The sequence below is a fragment of the Equus przewalskii genome, chromosome 9 (genome assembly GCF_037783145.1).
Source record: "Equus przewalskii isolate Varuska chromosome 9, EquPr2, whole genome shotgun sequence".
NCBI classification, from domain to species: Eukaryota; Metazoa; Chordata; class Mammalia; order Perissodactyla; family Equidae; genus Equus; species Equus przewalskii.
The window spans coordinates 79928350-79954687 of NC_091839.1; the positions used below are offsets into that span (position 1 = coordinate 79928350).

Here is a 26338-nt window from a genome sequence, read left to right on the forward strand (position 1 = left end):
GAGACAACACAAAGATCATGGTTGGATGGAGCAATAACTCAGAAAAAAGTAGTCATTTAGATGTGTGGAGTGTTTTCATGTTCCATTGGCAAGAAAGTAAGTGGAGAACAAATCCATACTTAGGGAAAACCCAAAACATTCTGACTCACTGGAATCTGGGAGTCCTGCCTGACTTCTCTCCCCGCCTTCCGTCTGTCCTCCTGCGGATCAACAAGTCCCATTGATCCCGCTCCTTCAGGTCTCTTTTCTATTCTCACAGCACGTTCTAGCTCACCCCGGGCATCATCTCTCCCGGGCTACCGTGGAGGCCCTTCTCTGATACGGCCTCTTCTGCTCTTTCATCACCTCCCCATCTCCTTCCCTTGCCAACAGCAAAAGGGGAAAGATTCTAACACTGTCCCAAGACTGAACTTTCTAAAATGCAAATCTGAACGTGTCACTCTTCTGCCTGAATCCATACAAAGCCTTTGCATGGCTTCCGTGTAAAACCCACACTGAAGCATGACACGATTTTCACGCTGCTCCTTCCTGTGTGCCGGCCGCAGCCAAGGTGAAGTGCCGGCTGAGCTCTCTACTTCTGAGCCTCCGTGCATGCACTTCTCTTTGCCCTGGTTCCCCCAGTGCCCTTCCCGGTCCCATTTCATTTAGCTAACTCTAGTGACCATGTCCTTTCAGACCCTCTCCCCCCATCGTCCCCCACCTTATATCCACATGGGTTAGGTGCAGGACTCAGAACAGAATAAAAATGTGCTGTGCCTGTTCAACAATGATGGGGAACTTCAGGACAGTGACCACAGAGCAGTAAACTAAGCCCCAGGCCCTTCTCAGTGCAAGGCCTGTGCAGCTGCTGGCTGTCCCCTGACGAAGCGGGGCCCCAGTTAGGGTCTCTGCTCAGAGTTTCCACGCAACTCTCACTGTTATTTATAACACAATTTAAAGCAACGCATTTTAACTCTCTATTCACATATCTGTCTCCTCTTCTAGACTGTGCTCCATTAGGAGAGGAGCCATATCTGGTTCGCTCTTGAATCATTCATTCATTCATTCATCCGCTAAACACTTATTCAGGGCCTGATACAGCAGGCATTGTGTTAGGTGCTAGGAGGATAAACATAAGCAAGACTTATCTCTGCCCTCAAGATGTCGACGGCATCCTGGAAGAGGGAGATACGGAGCAGAGGCTTCTGTCTGGTGAGTGCAGCTGGGGGTGCACACAGGAGATTCCAGGGGCCTGGCGGAGGGTCACCTAGCCAGGCCCGGGGATAGGTGTGGCCAGATCTCAGGATAGGCTTCCCGCATGAGTGATGGATGCTCTCCATCTAAAGGCTGAATAGGGGTTAGACTGATGTCATTCCAGGAGTTGGAACAAGCAAAGAATAGAGGTGTCGGGCCACGTGCTGCTGCTGGGGTGGGGGGTGGGGGGGGGGTGGGGGGCAGGGTTGGTAGGGATAAGGAGGGGCTCCTTGAAACAGTCTGGAGCAATTAGAGCCCAAAGTGGGAGAGCTTTTAGAGACAGACCTGGAGAGACAGGCAGATGCACCCTGCTGCTCTCTAGATCATTGTGGTCCAATAGAAATATAACACAAACCACAGGCGGAATTTGAAATTTTCTAGGAACTGCATTAAAAAAAGTAAAAAGAGTGCTAGGCCCGGTGGCCTCGTGGTTAAGTTTGGTGCGCTCTGCTTTGGGAGCCCGGGTTCAGTTCCCAGGCACCAACCCACACCACTTGTCTGTCAGTGGCCATGCTGTGGCAGCGGTTCACAGACAAAAAGAGGAAGCTTGGCAATAGATGTTAGCTCAGGGCAAATCTTCCTCAGGAAAAAGAAAAAATACCAGATAAAAGTAACTTTAGCAATGTATTTTATTTGATCCAAAATATTATCATTTCAACATGTTCAATGTAAAAATTATTGAGATAGTTTAGATTCTCTTTTTTGTACTAAATCTTTGAAATACAGTGTGTTTTAAACTTAGAACGTGTCTTAAATCAGACTAGCCACATCTCAAGTGCTTGAGAGCCATCTGTGGCTAGCGAGGACCACAGTGGGGAACGCAGCTCTGGACGCCTTTCCCAAGAACACACGTCTATGAACTCTTCCGCGGAAACAGCTGGCAGAGCTGCCTAGATACATCCCTCCTGGAGATCCAGACAAGGGATTAACACAAGAAAGTCTCTGAGAAGTCTCCCAGGCATAAAATGGTTGTATCTACTGTTTCTCAAACATGCGCGGCCACAGAAACCATCACTCCTCCCAGCATAACCAACCACATGTGGTCTGTGCTCTTGGGCAGCTCTGCTCCACATAGCGGCAGGCTGCTGACGAGTCCGCAGCAGACAGGGGGCAGATGACCCACTCTAACAGCAGCCCGTGCGACAGGGTCGGGGGAAGAAGAGTGGGGACACACGTCTATGAAGAAACTGTTTTGGGGAATGATGCAAGGCACTAGCACAAATGCCGGGAGGACCACAGAGGTTCTCCTCGTTCCCATCAGTAATTAAGTCTTTATTTAGTAAAGAATGTGAATTTGCAAAGATTTCATCTGACCTCTTCCCAAGCTGCAGATTTGACGAGAATAATTTTCTCACTCATGTTCATTGTTTGGATCAATAATTAAATCCTCAATTAAATAAAAAATTTTTAATATCTTATTGAAAATTTTTGTGTGGGATGTGCTCAAGAAAAACCTCATTTTTCCTGTTTCCAGTTTTTAAAAATTTAAGCAAACTGCCTCTTTGAAGATTTTCTATTTCTTTTTACCTTGTTATTTCTTTCCGCACTCCACTGTTGCGTTTTCTGTTTCTATCATGATCACAGTTTTTACTTATTCTAATGCAATAAAAAGAAAATGTAATTATAATCAAAGTGTACACAATTTTAATGTATTCTTTGTCAAAAATCATAGATCATAGTAATGTAAAGGAAATAAAATTTTATGTACATTTTAAAAATGTATTTTTATTTTGAAATAGTTAATATAATCTATTAAATTTAAACAAAATACAAATTATAAAGTATAATAAGAGTTAAAATCAAAATTATTTAAACCAACTAAAATTTTTGTTGAGGTTTTAAAATATTTAATGAACTCATATTAAATGTTTATAAAAACACAAGTATTTACAATTTTAATTTTAATATCCTCCTCATTGCTAATATTAAAGTTGATATCACACGTTATGTCTAGACCTATATACGTATACAAATTTAAGAGTAATGTGAATTCTTTAATATTGTGAAACATTCGCCAGTCTCCACATGCAGCAGTGGCAAATATTGCTGTAATTCATGAGTCTTCCAGAACCACCAAGCGTACTCCTAGCATTTGTGGGGTTTGAAGCAAGATGTGAAGACCCATGTAGCACGTGTCTAAATATATAAAGGTTGTAAATCACACTAACAAAGCATAAAATAAAATGTGTTCTATTCCCTGATCTTGATGAATATACCTTCTGGGTTTTCTTCGGGGGAGGAAGATTGGCCCTGAGCTAACATCTTCCCATCTTCCTCCTTTTGCTTGAGAAAGATTGTCACTGGGCAAACATCTGTGCACATCTTCCTCTACTTTATGTGGGATGCCGCTGCAGTGTGGCTTGACAAGTGTGCTAGATCCACTCCTGCGATCCAAACCGGTGAACCCCAGGCCCAAAGTGGAGCACGTGAACTTAACCTCTATGCCATCAGGCCAGCCCCTGAATATACCTTCATAAGGACATGGAAGGTCAAGTTCAAATTAAGCTTCTCGAAGAACCATGTCAGAAAGTCACAGCACTCCAGCCTCCAGCCCCACACTTCACCCCTTCTCTTGCCACCTTCCAGCTCCAGCCCAGCCCACGTGGGTCTTGCACACTTGCATGTATATACTGTAGTCTACATGTCCAAGATCTGACTATAGATGGCAACCCTTGGGCAGCTCTCCAGCTTAAGGGTGTGCAGCAGGGCGAGAAGGAGGCCACCACGGTCGCTGGTAATGGGCTCAGGGCTATTTGAACAGGGAATTCTGGGGTGGGAGGAGATGCAAGCTTCAGGTGGGCACACCTGGGCCCTCTGTCCTAGGCCTGCGAGGAAGGGCACAGTCAAGGGAGGACCAGGGTAGAGCCCTTTAAAGTACAGGCCGAGGGCCAGCATCTGAAGGTGCTACAGGAACCGTAAATTGGAATGCAAAGAGAAGAAAGAAAAGGGCAGTACTGGGAAGTGTGTGAGGGGAAGAACTTCGGCAAGTGTGTCGGCTTGCTGGAGCCGCCGCAGCAAAATGCCGCAGACTCGGGGCTTCAACAACAGAAATTTATTTCCTCACAGTTCTGGAGGCCAGAAGTCCAAGATTAAGGTCTTAGCAGAGCTGGTTCCCTCTGAGGCCTCTCTCCTTGCTCGTGGACAACCATCTTCTCCCCATGTCTTCACAGTCTTCCCTCTGTGTGTATCTGTGTCCTCATCTTTTCTTCTTCTAGGGACACCGATTGTACTGGATTAGGGCCCACCAGTGACCTCATTTTAACTTAATTACCTCTTTAAAGACTTTGTCTCCAAATACAGTCACATTCTGAAGCACTAGTCTTCAACATAGGAATTTTGGGAAGACACAACTCAGCCCAGAATAGCAAGCTTCTTCATATGTCTTTCCTTAACCCTTGCCCACTGAAATTCCTCGGCAATGTGAAGGAAGTTGTGTTTTTCTCATACATGAGTAATGACACAAGCCCCAAGTTTAGTAGCTCTCGGGGAGTTGCCTTTTGTTTGGGGATCTAGGGAAGAGATGTGCAGAAGAGATTCGGGGAAGCGTTTCCCTGGGGCTTGAACACTGTCAGTCATGAGAGTGGACGTCTGGGGTTCTGGGTTGACTATTCAGTGCTGAGCACCACGTCCTGCTGAACAGAGTCACCGCGTGTCCTTCAACAATTTTTTGTGTTTCTGATTTGCTGGTCCCTCCATAGCACAGCACCCGGGGGAGTGACCCTTCTTGTCTGAGTCTCCAGGAAGTATTCCAGGAGCAATAAGGGCTTCCGTCATAACTGTGCAAGCAGGGCTAGAGGACGAGAGAGTAGGAGATGAGTTGATAAATACGGACACAAGGCAAAATCTGAAGCAGTTATGGTAGGGAGGAAGAAAGAGGAAGGAGTCAGGAGTAATTCCTTGGTGACTAGGTAAATAGTAATATTGCTAACGAGAGAGAATCCTGCAAATCTACTTTAGGGAAAGAGGAGGTGCATTTTGGGTACGCAAATTCCACAGGTAAATTCCACCAATGGCAACTCCTCAAGCTCGTGTTCCCGTCGTATGTACAGCCTGGTTAATTATGCCAGCCAGGAGAATTCGATTTATAAACTATGCTGGTGGTTTGTATGCTAGTTAATAATCAACATACATCAGTTGAAATGTGAATTAGCCGAGTTTATTAATGAGAATATAGTCATGACAAAAGCGAGAAAGAAAAGGGAGCAAGACAAGGGCATAGCATTTAAAGGATTTGTGTGAAAACAAAACCAAACATAAATGAACAAACAAAGGAAGCAAGCCTTTCTAGAAGAATGCTACCATTCAGCTGTGACCTTGGCTTGGGACTTCAAGAGCCACCTCTGATGATGCCTGTGACACAACATTCACTGATTCATTTCTAGAGCATTTCCTTATCATTTAGCATCAAATGGTAGGCACTGATGCTAACTATGTTTGAGCCAAGTTTTACATTCCAGGAATGTTCAACAACTTTTTTTTCTCTTTAAAAAGACCTACACTTATAATACCTATTGTATAGAATAGCCAAAAGATGGGAATAACCCACGTGTCCACCAACACATGAATGGATAAACAAGATGCAGGATATACATGCAATAGAATATTTTTCAGCCATAAAAAGGCATGAAGCTCTGACACACGCTACAACGTGGATAAACCTTGAAAGCATTTGGCTAAGTGAAATAAGCTAGACACAAAAGCACAAATACTGTACGACTCCACTTACACAAAGTGACGAGGACAGGCAAATTCATAGAGACAGACAGTAGATCAGGGGTTACCAGGGGCTGAGAGAAGGGAGGAATGGGAAGTTACTGTGTAATGGATACAGAGTTTCTGTTCTAATGGAAAATTTTTGGAAATAGATAGTGGTGATGGTTTCACTACATTGTGAATGTAATTAATGTCCCTGACTTGTATACTTAACAATGGTTAAAATGGCAAATTTGTATATTTTATCACAACAAGGAAAAAAACCCTTTTGTGTAGGTTTTGAGCACACAATAGAGTTGAATACTCCACAGTTTTCCCTCAAAAAATCATAGTCTAATGTGTTCTAAAGCAATCACACCAAAAGAAGTGGATGTGAACTTACACCCCAATTACTGACTATGGGACCCAGACAGTGTTCCAGAATAAAACAATTTTCTGTTTAATAGATGCTGGTTAGTGTTGGAAATAAGGTTTTTGGGTCATCAGTTCATTCTCAACACAAGAAACCCAATCTAAACGCATCTTCAGAGATGAGTTCCTCTGGGCCATTCCTACTTGCTACATTCGTAGGCAGTGCCCTACTTTTAAATTTAAAAAAACCAAGTCAAAAAACCCTACAAGATTTCTTAGTAGGAAAAATATATTTTATAAACCAAATGAAGCAAAATCCCCAGCAGTCTCTTTCTCTCAAGTTTGCAAGTCCTTTTTTCCTTAAGGCATTAGATCTATTTTTTGTTTTATTTTTTGTTTTTTAAAATAAACATTTTATTTTAGAAGATTTTTAGAGTTATAGAAAAGTTAAAAAGATAAGTCCAGGGGCAGGCCCCGTGACTGAGTGGTTAAGTTTGCACGCTCTGCTTCAGCAGCCCAGGGTTTTGCTGGTTCAGATCCTGGGCGGACATGGCACCGCTCATCAGGCGGTGCTGAGGCGGCGTCCCACACGCCACAACTAGAAGGACCCACAACTAAAATATACAACTATGTACGGGGGCGATTTGGGGAGAAAAAAAAAGAAGATAGGTCCCATGCACTCTACACCTAGCTTCCCATATTGTTAACATCAGTATGGTACATTTGTTACCATTAACGAACCAATATTAACACATTATTATTAACTGAAGTCCATACTGTATTCAGATATCCATAGCTTTACCTAGGGTCCTTTTTCTGTTCCAGGATCCCATACAGGATACCACATTACATTTAGTTATCTTCTCTCCTTAGGCTATTTAAGACTATGACAGTTTCTCAGACATTCCTTGTTTTTCATGACTTTGAGAGTCTGGAGGACAATTTGGTCAGATATTTTGTAGACTGTCCCTCCATTGGGGTTTTTTGGATGTTTTCCTCATGATTAGCCTGGGGTTATGGATTTGGGGGAGGAAGATCACAGAGGTAAATCATCATTCTCATCATATCATATCAAGGATATGTACCATCAATATAGCTTCAGACTGATGGTGTTGCCCTTATCGCATGGCTGAGGTCCCTTTGTCAGGTTTCCCACTGTAGAATCATGCTCCTCCCCACTCCTCCCATCCCACTCTCTTTGGCAGGAAGTCACTGTTTGCAGGTCATACTTAATAGGACAGGGAGTTGTGCTCCAGCTCCCTGAGTGAAGAGGAGAACTTCACAGCGCAGTGAACCTTACTGGCTGCAAAGAAAAATTTTTTTTGGAGGATAAAAAGGTGCTTTTATTGAGAATACTTAGATCAAAAGCACAGCTTCCAAAACTTTCTATGCTAGTAAGATGAGTTTATTCCATTTAACCCCTGCATAGAGAAGACCAAAATAATTACAATTTTCTTCACACTTGGTCATCAGAAAATGAGAGAACTTAGCATATGTGAGTATTACTTTAAGGAAACAAATGAGGTTCATATTTAGCCAACTTGGTGTCAAATAGTTTTATTAGGGGATAAAATAAAAGATACGGCAAAATCAGTGTGGTAACAGAGTAAGGAAGGAGTGGACCATGGACCGAGAGCAGAACGAGGCAGGTGTCTGAAGAAAGATGGAGAAGCGAAAGTCACTCCAGAGTTGTGACATGGACACCAACTTTACCCTAACATATTTTAATAAAGTTTTGAAACTTTCACTTCTTCCTTTGTAAGACTAAGCATCTTCTTAAGGAAAATACAGCAAAAAATTCCTGGTCCCAAGTCCAAGAAGCACCATTAAAGTCCCTGCTGACTTTGAGAGGGTTTGTGAACAAGTGGGCTCGTCTGCCTTGGAGTCACGCTGGGATACGAAAAGAGATATATAATCACTAACATTATTTCCTTTTTTAAAACATATACAAATAAAAAATTTTTTTGGAGATTAGGGGGATCCCAGGATGGAATTCAGGTATGACAAAATAATCTAACTGTATTACAAATGTATGAAATAATCTTATCGAAGAAGGCAGGGGAAGTTGCTGATCTAAGTAACATGGGAAATAAGTGGAGACTATAAGACTAAAGACAAAAGGACTGTCGGTGCTCACTATGCTCTACTTGTTAAGTTGTGTCCCACAGGAGTATGGGCTCATTTGGAAACCCCTGCATGTGTACACTGGAATGAACAATAAGTAAATGGACGGTGGGTGTTGGGAGCCAAGTATCTCACTTTTGGAGTGGAAGGTTAGAGATGAGCAAAGGGGAAGGCTAGAATGATCCATGTGGTACTGGAATGGAATGACCCATATGGTACTGGATTGGAATGATCCACGTGGTACTGGATTGGAATGATCCACACGGTACTGGATTGGAGACATCAGTATGAACTCATGGTTAGCTTAATAAAGATACAAATGAATACATATAAAAACATTTATAGATATGTGTACATATACTTAGCACACACACATATATTTCCTTGTTTTGTGTAAAACAAAACAAGGCCTAAAAGCACCAATGCTCCAGTAGCAAGAGATGGTTTCCAATATCACTCTCCAGTCAAAGGACCTAAGACTCCTTAGAGAAATGGCTGATTTTAGGATCGGGGCAGGAAATGCACCAGATGAGCCTGCAGCATCTTGTAGCGCCAGAAAGTAAGGAAGTGCTCAAAAACACCCCAACAGTAACAAGAGCTAAAAACCCCACAGTTGTGGGGATATATCAAAGGGACACAGGAACCACGTGAAAAAGCTCGCAGTGACCAAAGCTGGAACAATTTGAGCAAGAAAATAAATCAAGCAGAATTGGATTATAACTCAAAGTATAAAACCAATATCCAGGCGTCCATAGTGATCTAAAGAAATGATTAAACAAATACGTCAATAAAAGAGTAGGAGAGAAGAGACAAATCCGATGTGCAGAATTCCAAATAATTTTTATAGATCTAATTTTTATGCCTATAATTTTCATTTCAACACCATACAAAATTATATAAGCTATTAAAAATACTGTATTTGAAGAGGAAAAACTAAGGGCTGATAAGGCCACAGGTCATCTTTCAACTGAAGTGAGTAAACTGATGGGCCTGTGAAGCCATCAGCAGGCAGATTTTCACTTACTTCACCCCTAGGTTGCCTTGGTGATGACCTGCATGTGACAATTGCTACTCATTCCACTTAGATCTTAAGAGGACACCCTTCTTGAGTCTCCCCACACCTATTTGAATTACCAGGAGTGTGTGTCCTTATATAAGAGGACAGTCACACCCACATGTACACACCTTCCAGAAGAAAAAGAAATGTAAAAATCTTTTGTTTTCATTTGTAGATTAAACAAGATTTCAGTGTTTCCTAGTTTCTGAAAACCACACAATGATGGGATGCTGACATCTTCCTGGTCACCCACTGCTGATGGCTCAGAGCGTAAGGACCACAGTGACTCAGCCCCCAAAACCACAGACACGCCCCTTGTCCTCCTGGAGTGCATACAAAGGAGGGTGGGCTGCGTGACTAGCCTGGGGACACTTCCAGTAAGTTACGGAGTTGCTCAGAGCAGGCACCAACAATGGCTAGTTTTAAAAAGCGAAATAAGCAGCATCACAGCCACTGCTGAAAAATGTGTTCAGTCTTTTCTCTGGGAAAGCTTTGGCAGTCGGAGATGGTTGAAATGCTGGCAGTGCATGCTCCAGCCGTAGTTCTTCTTTCCTACATGGTCTGTGTCGCAGTGTGTGTCCTGCGCCAGCCCACCCAGGTAGCTGTGAATGACAGCCCCCTCCAGAGAGCCTTTTAGAATGAGAGGGCATCTCACACCACCCTCTTGTCTGCAAAGCAATGGCAGGCCACAGGGAGCCTTCATACATTTTCAAGTAACAATCTTGCCTTTAAGATCCTTTTTTCTTCTATTCTGGATATAACAACTGTTGGATAGATATGACACTGAAAGAAGGGCAATTCTTAAAGGACAATTCTTAAGAAACCCAAATTAGGCTTAAATTAGAAAACAGATGTGCCTTTAAAAATAACTTATCTCATCATACAAGCTAGATAGAGCAGAAATCAATTGTCACATAAGATCTACAAAATTTAGGTATATACCAAAAGGCCACAACTGGATGGAAACACTCCTTTTCCATATCTTACTCTCTCCAAAGTCAATCCTAAAATAAAAGACCCAAAATGTTCACATTTAACATGACGTTAAATGTCCCCGGCCAACGTTTAAGATTGAAATTGTTAAACTATCGAAAAAATGATGCAATGTTTTAATTACTCTATACAGGGTACATTGTTTTGTAATTTCCTTTTTGTAATGGAAACATTTTCTTTTCCAGGACCGTGTAAACACTGAAGAAAGGACAAGGTCAGGTTGACAGATCGTGGAACTTAGATAGCTATTGGAGGTCGACGCTTGCTGTGATCTTCAACGTTTGCACCTGCTGTGGAGTAAGCTGACGTCCTTGGGCACCTTAAGGGCTCAGCTTATGCACAAGTTGGGAAGAAGAAGGAGCCTGGGAGAGTAACTCCTTACCAACCCCCTCAGGCCCTTCTGCATCGCTCTCAAGGGACGCTGTCCACCCATGGCATCTTGTTTACATCAATAGTAAGACACAGGCATCATCTTCCACTTTTTAGCTACAAATGAAGAAGAGACCTCTGACACCCACAACTGTGACTGGCACTTCGATTCTGACACGGTGTGCCAGGCTCTCAGAGTCCCCTCCACATTCCATACAGCTGTTGATGGTGCAAATTTGGGGATATTCTCCCTGGTTGGTCTTTCTCCATCTTAGATGTGCCCTTTGGCACATCTCCCTATAGAAATATATGAGGCAGTTGCCACCTCTATTAAGAGTCCTGCCATTGATGCACATTCGGGGTGAAGTTAATGCATTAAAAAATTATCCTTGGGGCCGGCCTGGTGGTGCAGTGGTCAAGTTCACGCTCTCCGCTTCAGCAGCCTGGGGTTCGCCGCTTCAGATCCTGGGTGCAGACCTACACACCACTTATCAAGCCATGCTGCGATGGTGTCCCACATATAAAATAGAGGAAGATGGGCACAGACGTTAGCTCAGGGCTAATCTTCCTCAGGACAAAAAAAATTATCCTTCATCAAAATTATTTCCCTTCTCTATTAGATAGCTTATATCTAGGGCGACCAGATTTCCAGAGCGGGGATGGAGAATAGAGGGGTAGAGGGAGGAGAGATGGTGCTTGACAGGCAGTATTGTCACTAGGGAAGGATACGGGTCAAAAAACAAGGATTATACCCCCTAAAAAGAGCATTCTTGTCACCTTACAAGGATTATAGAAAAGTTACAAGTTATAATCAAAATAAAATATTTAGTTAACAAGGAACTGTGCATCCTTCACATAATTGCCGAGTATAATTGCTAGTCACTGCAGTAGAAACTGGACATAACAGAGTCAGCTGATGTTCTCCAGTTGTAGCCTCCTGGAGCTACAGTCTAGCATCTGAGACAAAATGAAAGTCCTGTTTCTGCCTGTGTTTGCAAAAGGGGGACATGTTATGGTCCCCAAAGTAATGGAAACAATGAGAAAAAAATTTTTGAAAAAATAGTGAGAATACTATAACTAAGTGATCATCTTTTTTTTTTTTTCTAAAGTACGCTTTTTCTTGGTGAGAAGATTGGCCCCGAGCTAACATCTGTTGCCAATCTTCCTCTTTTTTTCTCCCCAAAGCCCCAGTGCATAGTTGTATATCCGAGTGGTAGGTCTCCCTAGTGATTGCATGTGGGACACCGCCCCAGCACGTCTTGACGAGCAGTGCTCTGTCCGCGTCTGGGATCTGAACCAACCGAACCAGGAAACCCCAGGCCGCGGGAGTGGAGTGTGTGAACTCAACCTCCAGCTGATTATCTTACTATTTATTTCACTTACACCTATCTACCCTCTTAGAGCTATAATTCTAAACTAAAAATCAGGAGGCTTGCCCAGTACTGCCAATTTTGACAATGATCTGGTAAGACGTCGTCATTTATTTCTCCTGTATTTTTGCTTTCCTATCAGGTTGGAAATATGTATCTTCTTTCTAATCTGTAATGTAAGACCTGGAAATCTCTTTCAACTTTTCTGGAGAAAGTCTGCACCGCAGCATAAAATGCTCTTACATTTTAGAGTGAACTCTGTGTGTGGCAACAGAGAATTAATAAAGGGTAGTGATCCACGCCTCCCAAAATAATCAGGGAGTTAGTCTTGTCTAGTTATTTCACCACAGCTGAGTAGAATCGGAATTAAGAGCTGACCAAGAGAGGAAATAGAGGAGTCTGTGTAGGTGAAGATATGATCAAGTTAGCAAGTTAACAGACCATACCAATTCCCCGTGGACGCTGCCACTTCGAAAGGCTTAAAGGCTCTGAAATTTCATGAAGGGTTATCTCAGGTTTGGAAGGTATGAAATTGTTGAACATTATCAGAGATAAATGGGGGGAAGTAGACTAAGGCTGATTCAAATAACTCTTTTGAATTACATGCCTCAAGATGTTTTAAAAATAACATTAAATCTATCAAATTAAAAGTATTTCAAGTAATGCTTGATACTAAACTAAGAGCGTGGAATTGTGGACATTCAGAAGATTTTTAAAGAACTTACTGGTTTTACTCTAGAGCTGTAACAATTCTGTGAGGCATTGTGAGACAAAGACTGGAAGAGCAAAGAAGTCAGAGAATTGATCCTGGCATTTGGGGGCAACTTTTCCCCTTGAGATGGTTGCCAATAACAGATAAGCCCTCACAGAAGATGAATCCTATCTTTGAATCATCTTAATCCATAATTGGATTTATAGTGATTTCAGAAAACTAGTGCCTCCAGCCTAGTAAATCATCCTTAGAGAAAGATAATGTCATTAAGAGCTTAAAATTGCTTCCAAAATCTTCACATGTAATGCCCAGTACCCAATCAAAAACAACCAAGAATAAAAGGAAACAAGACCATAAGATCAAAACCCAAAATAAACAACAGTCCGTAGAAACAGACCTACATGGATCTAGATAATGTGCCCATCAGACGTTTATTTTTAAATGCTATACTTAATATGTTTAAGGACTTAAAAGACAGGACTGAAAATGTTGGCAAAGAACTATGGAAGAGAACCAAATGGAAACTTCAGAACTGAAAAATACAGTCTGTGAAATTAGAAATCAGTGGATGACTATAAAGGAAATTTCCAGAGTTGACTGGGGAAAATCTTACACTGGTCCCAACATTTTGCTGTAATTATTACTCCATATGTTCAAAGCAATCTAGGAAAAATGTGCATAGAGAAATATTTGGATTTGGCTTCTCTATAGCCGAATGAATAAATAATACTTGCATTCAACTATATAATTCAGCAAAACAGTTTAGAAATTTCAAGGTAAATACAGAACTTGTCTATTGTGACGTGTTTCTCACTGAAGGACCCTTCCAAGTCAATAAACAATTCACATTATTTTTATCCCACTCAACTCTGACTTAATATAACTTTCTTTCTCTGAGCCCAAAGCTTAGGAATCCTCAAAACTTGGATTTCTTTCTTTCTTCTTGGGCCAAGAGCTTCAGTGAAAATATTCTATTAGGAGTTAGGAATCTGGGCTTTAGGCTGATTTTTGCGTCTATCTCTGATGGACATGGCCTCATGTGGCTCTTTGTCTCTTCAACTGTAACATGAAGGTGTGGCTAGCTGAGCTCAAGATTCAGCCTTCTTTAGCTATAAAAGTCAATGACAGTAATAATAATGGTTATTAGACTCTCTGAGGAGAGGAGGGTGTGTGTATGTTTAAAAAAAGAAGGAAAGAGAAGGAAAAGAATTCCAGAAATAAAGGGAAAATATAACTCTTACCATGGAAGGAAGTTACCGTCCACTCAGATTAACTGTGGGAAAATAAAAAGCCAAATGTTGACCAATTGTTAACGTTTTCTTGAAGGAGAGACACACCTTTTCACACTATGAGCTCCTCAGAAGTTGACCCTGTAAATGTCTATGTGTAAACCCTTTTACATAATAATTATTCCATTTTACATCTGTATGATGCTTTGAGTTCATAAATTCTCCATACATTTCATCTATTTCGATCTTTATAACAAACCTATTCGGGACAAGGTGGGGCCTAGAAAAAGTGTGCAGGTGACAAAAAAGCTCTGCCCTTTGCTCAGTCTGAGGACAGGATCGTGTTCTCGTTTAGAGGATGGATTTATGCTGAACTTATGCTCTCTCACTTCTCTCTCTAGTGATCAAAATAATTGAGAATTTGCTATTGTCAGGAATGTACAATGGGGACAGCATCTGCTTTGTTAGAGTCATTCTAAGCCAACTGGATAATCCTATTTTAAATTAAAAATTAGATCGTAGCTCAAAATAATTCTTAGCATAGTGATGATGTTCAAAACAGTAGAAGGTTATTTTCTATTCCCTGCATTACATGCAGTTGTATCTGCAATGCCTCACCCAGGGTCTCACATATACAGGTGCTCAAAAAAATAGGTATTGAAACAGATTCTTGAATTAAACTGGTACTCTGTGGGTATTGTATCAAACCCGACAGGCTTACCAGGTAAGCTGAGGACAAACCTTCAAGGAAATTGTAATTTAATGTCTAGATATCCCTAAATGAAGAGCTTTAGACTCATTTCTATTAGGTTTTGCTTATGTGTTTTGTCTTGATGAGGTCACTTCATAATGGTCTTCTGCTTCTCAACATATTGCCTTAGCTTTGCTAAGTGTAGTTTAAGCAAAATTTCTCTGGATTTTCTTCAGCTTTTTGGCTTGTCATACTGAAATACAGAGATCGATAACAAAAGAAAAGCAATCAAACTTATCACAGGCGTCCCTGATCTTGTGTGGCACTTACTAAATATACGTGATGGGAAAGAATTACACTTGTTCCCCAGGAGAGTTAGTGAGTGGCAATAATATTTAAGAGGAGGATGGGGAGAATGTTCTTTTATTAGTAAAATGAATTTCTATTAGGGAGAAAGAACAGGTGAGAATAGAGTTTACGAGAAAGAAAACAAGGCTATTTTTGGTGGACACATACATCATATCTGAACTTCCTCTATGTTGAATGTGTTTGTGCCGCCTGAAAGCCAAGATAAATACAGCCCATGGTTAACACAGGTTGGCGTAAGGGAAGCCATCTTATAGAGGGGAACCATGTTAGGACTATAAATGACCCCAATCCACAAGACACCCTCACTCCTTGCCAGCAATACTCTAGTTTGCACGTAGCCTAAATAAGCACGCACCTGCTTGTGAGAAGTACCCATCTTCTGCTATTTCCATAGCCTTGGCTTATACGTAGACCTCCCTAATGCCATAAGGTGATAACTCTGTTCTCTAAGTTTGCCCAGGGATGTAATGACCTCCGGAAGAAAGGCTTCTGCTGGTATCCATCACCCATGACAGGAGAAAGGGGTGGTCTGGAGTTTCCATGACTACAACACCCAATGGTCGACATCCCGAGACCCCCCCTCCCCACTTCAGCCCATTTGCCCTATTTACCTGCTTCAAAATTTTTGTAGTTTAAGATGGTTCTTTAGGACACTAGTCTGCCATCTTCCCCTTTGCTAGAAAACTGTAGTAAAAAGACCCTTTCTCTCCTACCACCTTGCCTCTGGACCGTTGGCTTGTCTTTGCGGCCAGTAGAAGGTGCTTTTTGGTGGTTACAAAAGTCCATATTTGTTATTCTTTTTTTTTCACTTACTTTCATTGCTTATTAATTTCATGGGGAAATAATGCTTCTATGTAACTTATAGTATTTTTTAACGAATAAGAATAACAATGTTACGTTTGCACTATTTTGTGTGGCTTATGTCTGAACAACATCAACTCTTCGGTATATGGATGTGGTGATTGCTCAGCACAGTGGGATCTGCTCTGCAGGACTATGTGTTGTCTCGCTCGAGAACTGTATAAACTGCTTAGTATAATGAATCTCTTTTAATAGATAGCCTTCATTTTAAAAAATATCATAAATTACCTGGGGGCCAGTGGTAGATGAAGTGTAGTCCCCTGCATGGGCACAGGGCACTGCGTGTCTTGTCTTCTCCAAGGAGATCCTAGCAGAAGTGGTTTATACCAGGAAAAAGAGAAAAAATGACAATAAGATCACATGAAAATGAAACCCATGCTGCAAGAGCTGGGCTAAATGTCCTGAACGCAGGAAGCACTCAGTCAACACTGTTGACTTGAATTGAAAATTTATCCAGTGTTTTTGTTCTGTTTTGCCTAAATCAAAGAATCTGTCTATACACAAGTCCACTTTCAGGTTGATCAGTTCACTTTTGTTTGCTTGTTTGTTTTCAGCTCTAAATGTTTCATTCCTTTTATAAGCTGATACTTTCCCCGTTATCTTTCCTCTCTTCTTTGTTTTAGCTCTCCTAAGACATTTTTATTGTTAATACACAATCAATGCATCTTACCATTTACACCAGAGGTTGACTTGCTTAAAACACAATAGTGTGATTGCTTCTCCTGACCCCTAGCCAGGGACCAATTCCTGGCAGCCTGGCTGGAACCACTGCTGCTGTCCTGACCTGTGGCCTCAGCTCCTCTGGGTCAGAGAAGCTGGGTGAGTGGGATGCTGGCTCTGGCTCCCACTAGCTTAGGAGAGCTGGTCTAAGCATCTTTTCCAGCTTCACATTCAGTAATGTCAGGTGGGTAACTTCCAATTGGCCATGTAAGGATATTGACACCACGTCAATCAGTAAACGTTTACAAAGCAGGGCTTCCCTCCCTTCTCCCCCCATCCAGAGAGCGAGTAGTTAAACATTTACCAGCACACCACCAGCTGGATGTGATGTAGAGACAGAAGTTGAAGACAGGTGGAGAATGAGCTCACAAACTGATTAAGTTTCCATCATAAAACAAGAGAGTGAACCAAAGTGGCTCCATGCTCTGCAGTCATCAATGCCTCGAGGTCTCACGGACAGACTGGGACCTGCGGTCAATCGAGTAGCACAGAGGAGCACTGGACGCAGGTTGGAGGAGCTGGGCTCTGGTCCTCACACTTCCACTGTGTTCCTACATGACCTGGGCAACTCATTCACCTCTCAGTCTCGGTTTTCTCATCTGTGGTATGAAAGGTGGAGCGTGGCTTAGATTCTCTTACTCAAAGTGTGGGTCATGGGTGTTCCCAGGGAATCACCTGGAATCTTTTTAGAGAAGCAGAACCTCAGGCTGCCCGGAGAGCTACTGAAACAGAAACTGCATCCGAAGAAGACCCTGATTGTGTCGTGTGCACGTTAGAGAGGCCCTGGACTAGGCTGGCGGTTCTCAACCTGGCCGAGCATTTGGAGAGATTTAAAAAAGAAAGATCTCTGGCCTTCATTCCTGGTCCATTGGATCAGGATTTTTTGGGGATGAATCTCAGAAATTTTATTTTTAAAAAGTCCCTCAGAAGATTTTGAAGATCAAGCAGTGATGGGATCCACTAGTCCAGGTGGGGCCTTCCAGGGTTTCTAGTCTATGGAAGCTGCTAGGCTTCCTGCCATCCTTATTCTTGCCCTAGCACGACTGACAGGTACTAAAATTGGTGAAAAAGCAACTCGTGAAGGGTTTAGGGACTATGAATTTGTAAAGCGCTTCCATTTCATGAAATATGAGACGGTACTGTTAAAAGATTAAGCTCTGGAGAGGATACAACAATCTTCTAAATATGAAAAAAAAAAAAAAAAAAAAGCCAGCAGAGGCAGATTGCTTCACGGAGTTGGAAGAGAAACTAAAGGAAAATAAATGACACTGTAATGGATCCGTCCCCTGAAATCCTAGCTGACATTAAATTCATGGCCATGAAGAGACAGTGAGGCTTAACGGACGAAATGTGGCTGAAAGCTCAGGAAATCTGCTTTTAGCTACAAATTCTGAAATGGATACATAATTATTTAAGTGTTATCCTTCAAGTGAATAAACTGGCAAGATATAAAATAATCACTTTCTCATGAAATAATCCTATGAACACGAGTATTTTGATTTTAAAATTAGTATTACAAAGTACAGCTGAAAGACGGACAACTTCTTCCTGGCCAAAAACCCACCTAAGAATATCAGTTAGGAAGAGGCACAGCTACAAATGATGGAGAGTGTGACTTATAACCGAGAGGGGTTATTTTTCCCACGTTAGAAAGAGGACCCAGAGATGTTGAGTCCAGCATCTCATGGTTCTCTGGCTTTCCCTCATGTTGGAACGTAGCTGCTGCCGCTTCAGACATCACACCCAGTCTTCCCTGGCAGGAACGAGGGTGAAGAAGGTTGGGCCTGGCTGCGCCTGCCTCTTTGCATCAGAGTAAGCAAAGCTTTCTCCTCTGGCACCCAGCAGAATTCTGCTGACTTGTTGGCCAGAACCCGTTCACATGGCCACTGCTAACTACAAGGGATTTGTGGAATCGGCGAGTTTCAAATTTCAGATGCCACTGCAAGGGCTTTTTGCTTTCTACTCTCTTACTTTCACTCCTGTTCCACAGCTCAAAGGCTTTCTCTTTCTACTGCTCTTATAGCTCCTACAATGGTCTGCCTAGTAATTAACTCCGTAAAGAAGTCTTCTCGGATTATTTCTACATTATCTCTTCTAAGCATCTTCTAAGCATCTGTATACACATTTCATACCACTGCAGCACATATTTATTTATCTTTTGTTGTAACATAGGCCCACTTTTTTCATAGCTTGTCTCCTATCCTCCGCAAGAATGAATTATTCTTGCAGTTCCCTCTGTCTAGAACAGTGCAGTGCCTGATAATCTCTACTAAGCTGAACTGAGAAAAATGCAGGCAGTTCTCCTCCACACAGAGGGGCGTATGTAAAGTTCTGCATGCAGCACAAATCCTAAACATCTTGGGTGCCTTTGTGTACGCTTTGGAAGCTTATTGTTAATACGAATCATAAGGACCACAAATACGAATCATAATTGTGGGCCCTGTAAATTTCAGTTATCCCCAGTGAAAGACTGGATTTGAGTGGTCTGTACAGCATGCAAGAGATTTTCCCAAAGAACCTTATGGTTAAAATGAGGCTACAACAGTCCATCTCTCAGAAGAGTTGCCAGGAAAGGAACATGCTGGATGCATGAATTACCACGGACAAACATGAGCCCTGAGAGTCAGTGGCCTGGAACCCCACTGGTGGATCTTAAAGTGCAGGCACCCCACAAACCCCATAGCAGGCAGTGACATGTGGATTAGTTTACGAGGGAAAAAAATCAACAGACTAGTTATTATGTATATTTTCTCCTCTTCCTACTCCTCAGCCTTCTGTTTCAAGTTATTTTTGGACTCATCGCACACTTTCTGTATTTTTCAGACATGCATTAACAAATTAGAGAGACGATTTTTACTGGCACTTGCTATTTCCTCCTGATGGATAGGTCCCTGAATGTATGTGTGAAACACATTAGTTTGAAAACAATCACAAGTGGCAAAATGGTGATTCAAGAATTACGGGGTCAAAAATGAAGGAAACAAGAAAGGAGCAGGAAGAGAATTGAAAAATCTACAGGAAAAAAGCCATGATGACATACATGGGAAGTAAGAAGTGCAAATCGGAGCAGTCAAATTGAAAGTCAAAAATGTATCTTGCCTCTTTTTTCACGGCATAATTTATCAATGTAGCACTTTTCTGAGTACACATTCTGTTCTTGTCATCATAGCTATGTCTACAAACAAAATAAATCTGAAGGGGAAAACTCTACCAAAAATAACACTGGGTTGTTATTTTTAAATGACCTGATGCTAAAGGGCCCACATGACTGAATTTTTCACTTTCAACTAGTTGATGTATAGGCAGGTCAGCTGTCCACACGGATAGAAACTATGATGCACATCTTATTAAGCAATATTATGATTTATATAGTTCCCCATTCTTGTTCCTTATTCAGAAGGAAGCAGTGAAGGATCCTCTTGAGAAAAAAATGTTCACCCATACCTTCTAGGTTGCTGTCCTCATCTTCCAAGTCATTGTGTTATTTTGGTCTTCATAAGTTCTCAGAGGAGATTCATAAATAGCCAAACCAGAGCACATCGTCATGTTTCCACTTTGAATGTTTCAGATGTTACTACTTTTATTACTTTTTAGAAGAAGGAATTCTTAAGCACAAATTTTGTTTTAGAAATGTGCTCCATAGTGAGCAAGTTTGGAAAAGCACCACAGTTAATTTTATCTGCTAAGATCTGTTTCAACATCCAATGGGTTCTGCGGGTTATAGGGCTTTTCGGTAGCCCAGAGGAGAAAGAGAGAACCCATTAGTTAAATTCCACCTTCACGCCATAGGACTTTTTGGTAGAGTGTGGGAAGTCAAGACTGAGGCTAACATTTGAAACACCAACTTTCATGTTTTAAGATTTAAAAGAAATAAACAAGATATATTCATAACCCAGCAATTCTCCTCGTGGGTAGATACCCAAGAGAACTGAAAATATATGTCTGCACAAAGACTCATATGCATATTAATAGCAGCATTACTCATAATAGTGAAAAAGTGGAAACAACCCAAATTTCCATCAACTGATGAATGGATAAAAATGTGATATATCTATAAATGTAATATTATGCTGCATAATATCATAGACACAAAAGGCCACATATTGTATGATTTTTATTTTAAATGAAATGTCCAGAACAGGCAAATCCTTAGAGATAAAAAGTAGATTAGTGGTGGCCAGTGGCTGAGAGGAGACTGAGTAGGGAGTGAAGGCTAATGAATAACGGGCTTTCTTTGAAGATGATAAAATTTTTCTGAAATTAGATAGTGGTGATGGCTGTAAAACTTTGTGACTGTACTAAAAGCTACTGAATTTTATATTTCAAAAGGGTGAATTTTATGGTGTGTGAATTATATCTCAATAAAAAAAATAAAAGATATACTCTCGGTATCAAATGGTTTTTAACATAAAGGTTGCATTACCACATAGATGACTCTGAGATGTATCTCCCGAATACTGAATAAGTTTTCAAAAGAAACGAAACCATTAAAAGATTCAATAATCGACTAAAACTTTGAGCTGTTTTTCCTTCCATGTAGGTAGCCTCATTTTTCAGCCAATTAAAGCAAGTAAACCTGAACTGAAACCACACAGATTCACAGGGTCCGTGGAGAGCAAGTCTATGAAGCTGCGCTGGCGGTCTCAGGCCTTCCCGTCTGGTTTCTGGGACTTTCCTGCCCTTTTGTTTCAGGCGCCCTGCAGCTCACAGGTGCCTTGTGAAGTTTTGCACCACGCTTCCTCCTCACTGCTTCTGAGAAGCTCACCCAGAGCTTGCAAGGTGGGGTCCCTATCCCAACTGCCGTCAGTTCAATCTGAGGAATGAGGCTCTCAAGAGAAACTTCAGGCCTCAGGTCCAGGCGAGTGGGGAGACATCCTTAGACAGCAGGCCGACTCCTTGATCACGTCAGGGACGGCACAGAGGGGACACCTCACACAGGACCCACTCTTAGTCCTTAGCATAGCTTCTGGCCTATCTGTCAGCAAAAGTCGGCCGTGCCCCTAGGAGGAGTCTCCAGAAGGTTAAATTGTATGTAAAAATCCAGAAGGAACTTTGGATGGCTCAGTGAGTATTTCCCATGTTAAGTCAAATGCTATTTAATACGTTTTAGTTTCAACTCAGCTGAGTTTCACATCGTTATGAATGACAAATTTAAGATAAGGATCCCATGCTGTCCGCACAATCATCCCTTTAGCTAGAGAGTGAGGCCCCACTATAGGGTCAACCTTCTGTCCCTCCCTCCCTCTGCTTTTAAGATGTTTTCTGCCTAGAAGGCTCCTCAGACGCTTGTGCATCTGGTCTCCTAGGAGGAGACCCAGCCTCGCATTTGCCGGCAGGGGCAGAAGTACGCTTGAGGCCCCCGCCCTCCAACCCACGCCTGCCCCTGTTGTTTCCTCATCATCTTTTCGGTCTTGCAACTTGAGGGACCTCGTGCACACTCCTGGGTATGTGGACATCCCAGCTCAAATGTAGGAGGCCTGCAAAGAGCTGCCCTTGGCCACTGTCAGGCTAGGGATGCAGGGAATAGCTGTGATGCTGAGACTTGAAGAGGCCCAGGCAGGTTCTAGAAGCAGGCTGGCACTTTGAGGAAGGAAATGTCAGGGTTCAGGGTATCCAAGGCATGGACTGGAGGAAGTGCACTGGTTCCAGGTGGCCATTCCCCCTTGGCTTCGCGGACTGCTCTTAACTAAAGCTTGGGCCTCAGGCTGGGGCCCCCTTTGCCTGGTTCTAAGGGCGGAACTGCCTGGAGCTCCCCTGCCACAGTCTTCCAGGCACACGCAGCCACCAAGGACATCTTACCTCTGCCAGGAATCCCAGCTTAGTCTTAAACCACCTTTTTACCCACACCCCTTTCTCCATAATACAGCACTCACACCTTATACGCATCTATAAGGCATGCAAATAAGTGTAATTCTCTTGTTAGATGAAGGCAAGAAGTCCCTGCAATCTAGAGTAAACCAGGCTAAGGTCCAGGTCTTGCAGAGACCATGTAGAACACACACTCCTTCTTCCACACGGAATTATGAAACTCTGCTTCTCTCTCACCAGGACACTCAGCAGGACTCAAGAGTTTAAGGGATTTTTCTCACTTTATTGAGCTTCTAAAGTGGTTTTTAATTCTATGGGAATGATTTAGAAATTGCTGTGAAATGTAATTGATCTTCATAAATGTGCATATAATATATTTTGCACTAACAAGCGTTGCATTGTGATTTGTTTGCACACGTGTGCCCTTCACTCCTGGAATGCTGAGGAACGATGTATTATTTTCACTTTTTAAAAATTAACTCCTTTCTCAAAGGGAGAACAATAGAAAGTTGCTGGAAAGATAATTTCTAGGAAGAAAGGTGAACTCAACCATTTTTATGATTGTGTTTTTTCCTCTCGACATTGTTTAGCAAAAGCCGGAGAACTTGTCTGTTACTCTCGCAGGACTTCTAATTAGTCCTGGCCTCATCTGTATACACGTAAAGAGTATTTAGGATAATCTTGCACTGCATATAATTAAGCAGGGCTGTGTCCTGGTCTATAATCACCAGGGACTCCCTTCTGAGAAAATGCGCTTCTTATTTAACTGCCCAATTTACTCCATAGTGTGATGCTGTCAAGGGCTACACCCTTCCCAGGTAAATTAGTTTTCTCAGACAGACCATAAAGCCTTGTCAGGGGAGGTGCCTCTTCCAAGAAGTCCTCCCTTTTCATTTATTCCGTATGCATTCCTCCATCCTTCTCACCCTGTAAGTACTCATCAAGACTGACGCCCTAATTCTCAAGTCCCAGGGCAGAACCCCCACAGGTCTCTTGCTCAAAAAGCACGGCACAAAGCTTTCCTTTCTTTCTCTGTCTCTCTCTTGGCCTGTCGTGGTGTTTCTTATTTGCTGTTTAACGTCACGCTCCCTGGAGCATAAGGATGCTAACAGGGTGAGCACAGACTCTCCTAGGTGCCTGGGCCTGCACAGCACTTGGTGCCTGGGGTCTGTGCACCCACTTTGACCCTCCCTGCACCCGCACCTGAGTCCAGGCCGCCTGCCCAGTGGCTGTGGGCATTGGATGGCAGCAGGGAGCAGGCAGTCAACAACCTGCAAGAGTTGGGGAGGCCATGGGGGGCATGACTAACCTCCTTCCCACGCGCCGTGCTCCATTGTCCCTTTGGACTTCACTTACAAAACACTCATTCAAAGATAAAACTATTAAGAATTTCTGCCACAACTAGAAGGACCCACAGCTAAGATATACAACTATGTGCTGGGGGGATTTGGGGAGATAAAGCAGAAAGAAAAAAGAAAAAAAAAGAATTTCAAGAGGTGACAGGAGCATTAAGCCCCAAGCATGGGGCCCTTCTGAGCCCAGGGCTGCACTGGTGGTCCGCACTTGCTACCTCTGTGGTATCTTCTCTTCTCCAGTGTGGTGGTGGGCCCAGGATAGACAGTTACAAGCACTTACTGAAAGCAGTCCTTTAACAGCAAGTTTCCCTGGTCAGTGGGATGGAGGAGCATTCTCCACGAGACTGTCTCCTGTAGGCGCTCCTACCACTGACCTGCCAGTGCCCACCATCGAGGAAACCAGGGGTCTGGCCACGACATTTATCTGTAATTTATGCCATTGTTCTGACTTCAGAAAGCACCACAACTTCTGTGCCAGGTTAACATCCTCTGTCCTTAGCGGTCATCAACAGCATACAAGGTCGGCAGAATGCCCAGCCACCTGCATTGCCTAACGCATGGCAGACTGCATCTGTATCCACCGGGCACAGCCAGGGGATGCGAGAAGAGAAAGGGATGGTTTCCAGCCTTATTTCAAATTTATCTTGGCCCCTACTCCTCCAGCAGATTTAAACGCTGTCCCTTTTGAGACACAAGTGTATTTGCGTTGTTCCTCCATGTCTTGATTTTATTACTTTTATTTCTCTATTTCCTGTTCACATGTGCCTATATCAGAGTTTTCTACCCTCATGTATGAATATCAAGTCCTCATTCCATAGTTCAATGACCCATGCACTAATATGTGGTTTTGGAAACAAGTCGCTTTTCTCACCAAAAAATTACACATATTACAGAAAATCTAGAAAATTTAGAACAGAAGAAAATAAACAATCACCAGAATGGTATCATCAGAGAGAGTTAATTTAGCATTTTAGCACACGTATTTTTGGCCTTCTTTATACTTACACGTCTATGGTGTCTATATTATAGAGATACTGTAAATATTTGCTTTTCATCCACTTGATAGTGTACCATGAATACTTGTCATGCTGTTAATTATTAATCTAAAACATGATTTTCAAACTTTCAGATGCATAAGAATCACCTGGGAGCATGTGGGAAACGAAGGTTCTAAGGGTCCTCACTCACAGATCCGAACGCATGAATCTGAGATGAGGACCAGAGAGCTGCCTGTTGAAAAGCATCCCAGTGATTCTGATGCAGGCGCCTCCCGGCACTCACTCTGACAAACACCGTCCACAGCGCGATTGTTAATTGCCGCACTGTGTTTTATTACATAGACGTGCCATAACTTATTAAACCAATCTGATATTGTTCATTCAACTCTAGTTTCCAAATTTTCATCTGCATGATTAATTCCTCAATGAATAACCTACTACATAACTCTTTCTGAACCTCTCTGATTATTCGCTTACAAAGATGCTACAAAGCGGAATTACTGGGTCAAAGAGAATGCAAACTTGAGAAAAGCAGATGGTATTTTGGGTAGAAAAACAACCTTCTAAGCTGTAAAGTATTAGACTAAGATGAAAGATTTAACAGCTGCCGCTTTCTGAGAGACTTTCATACACCAGGATGGTGGTTCTCAAAATTTATCCCGCGTGGACTCACCTGGAGGGCTTATAAAAACAGATTGCTGTCGCTTCCTCCCTGCCCGCTCTGATTCAGCAGGTGAGGTGGGGCTGGAAAGGTGCGTTTCTAACAAGTTCTCAGATGCTGCTGATGCTGCTGGTTTGGGGACCACACTTCGAGAACTAGACGCTATCCCAGCTGTTTCAAGCAAGTTATTTAAATGCCCTGGCAGCCCTTTACAGGCGAGGGCTGAGACTCAGAGAGGGTCTGAGGCCATGAAGCTAATGATGCCAGAGCCGGGCGCTCTGATTCCAGGTTTGATCATTTAATGGCTGATGCTTTCCTACAAACAGCCTCGTTTCTTACTTCATTTCACTGCCCACAGATAAAATATTTTTTGATGTCTTCATAATAAGCGCCAAAGGTTCCGGTGTAAACCGCATCCCTCCCAATCTCGTAGGGGTGGCTGGGCGAGGAGAGAGGTTTGGAAGTGTTGGCTGAGAATTTTTTCAGGGGCAGCTGGTCCAATGAGTGACACTCCACCATTCACATCAATCGGATGGGTTCCTTCCCCGCCCTCCATGGCTTCACCGACATGTGGACTTCCAGACAATCACTTCTCAACAGTTACTGCAACCGGGTAATACTTCTTCCTCAGAAGAGAGCTCTCTCTTCTCCAAAAACCACCTCCAGGCTGCTCCACACAATGGCCCAAACAACCTGTTTGTTCAGGCAACTCAGAAAATAAATC

The 26338-nt window shown here is 42.5% G+C and overlaps 1 long non-coding RNA gene across 1 annotated transcript; it reads right to left on the minus strand.

The window, feature by feature from the left end:
• Positions 1–2477: 2477 nt before the first annotated feature.
• Positions 2478–26338, minus strand: LOC103556337 (uncharacterized). The gene is made up of 4 exons (XR_546176.2): positions 25627–26338; positions 16301–16379; positions 14164–14195; positions 2478–5023 (listed from the first exon to the last, which is right to left on the minus strand). It is a non-coding gene; the product is annotated as an uncharacterized lncRNA (long non-coding RNA).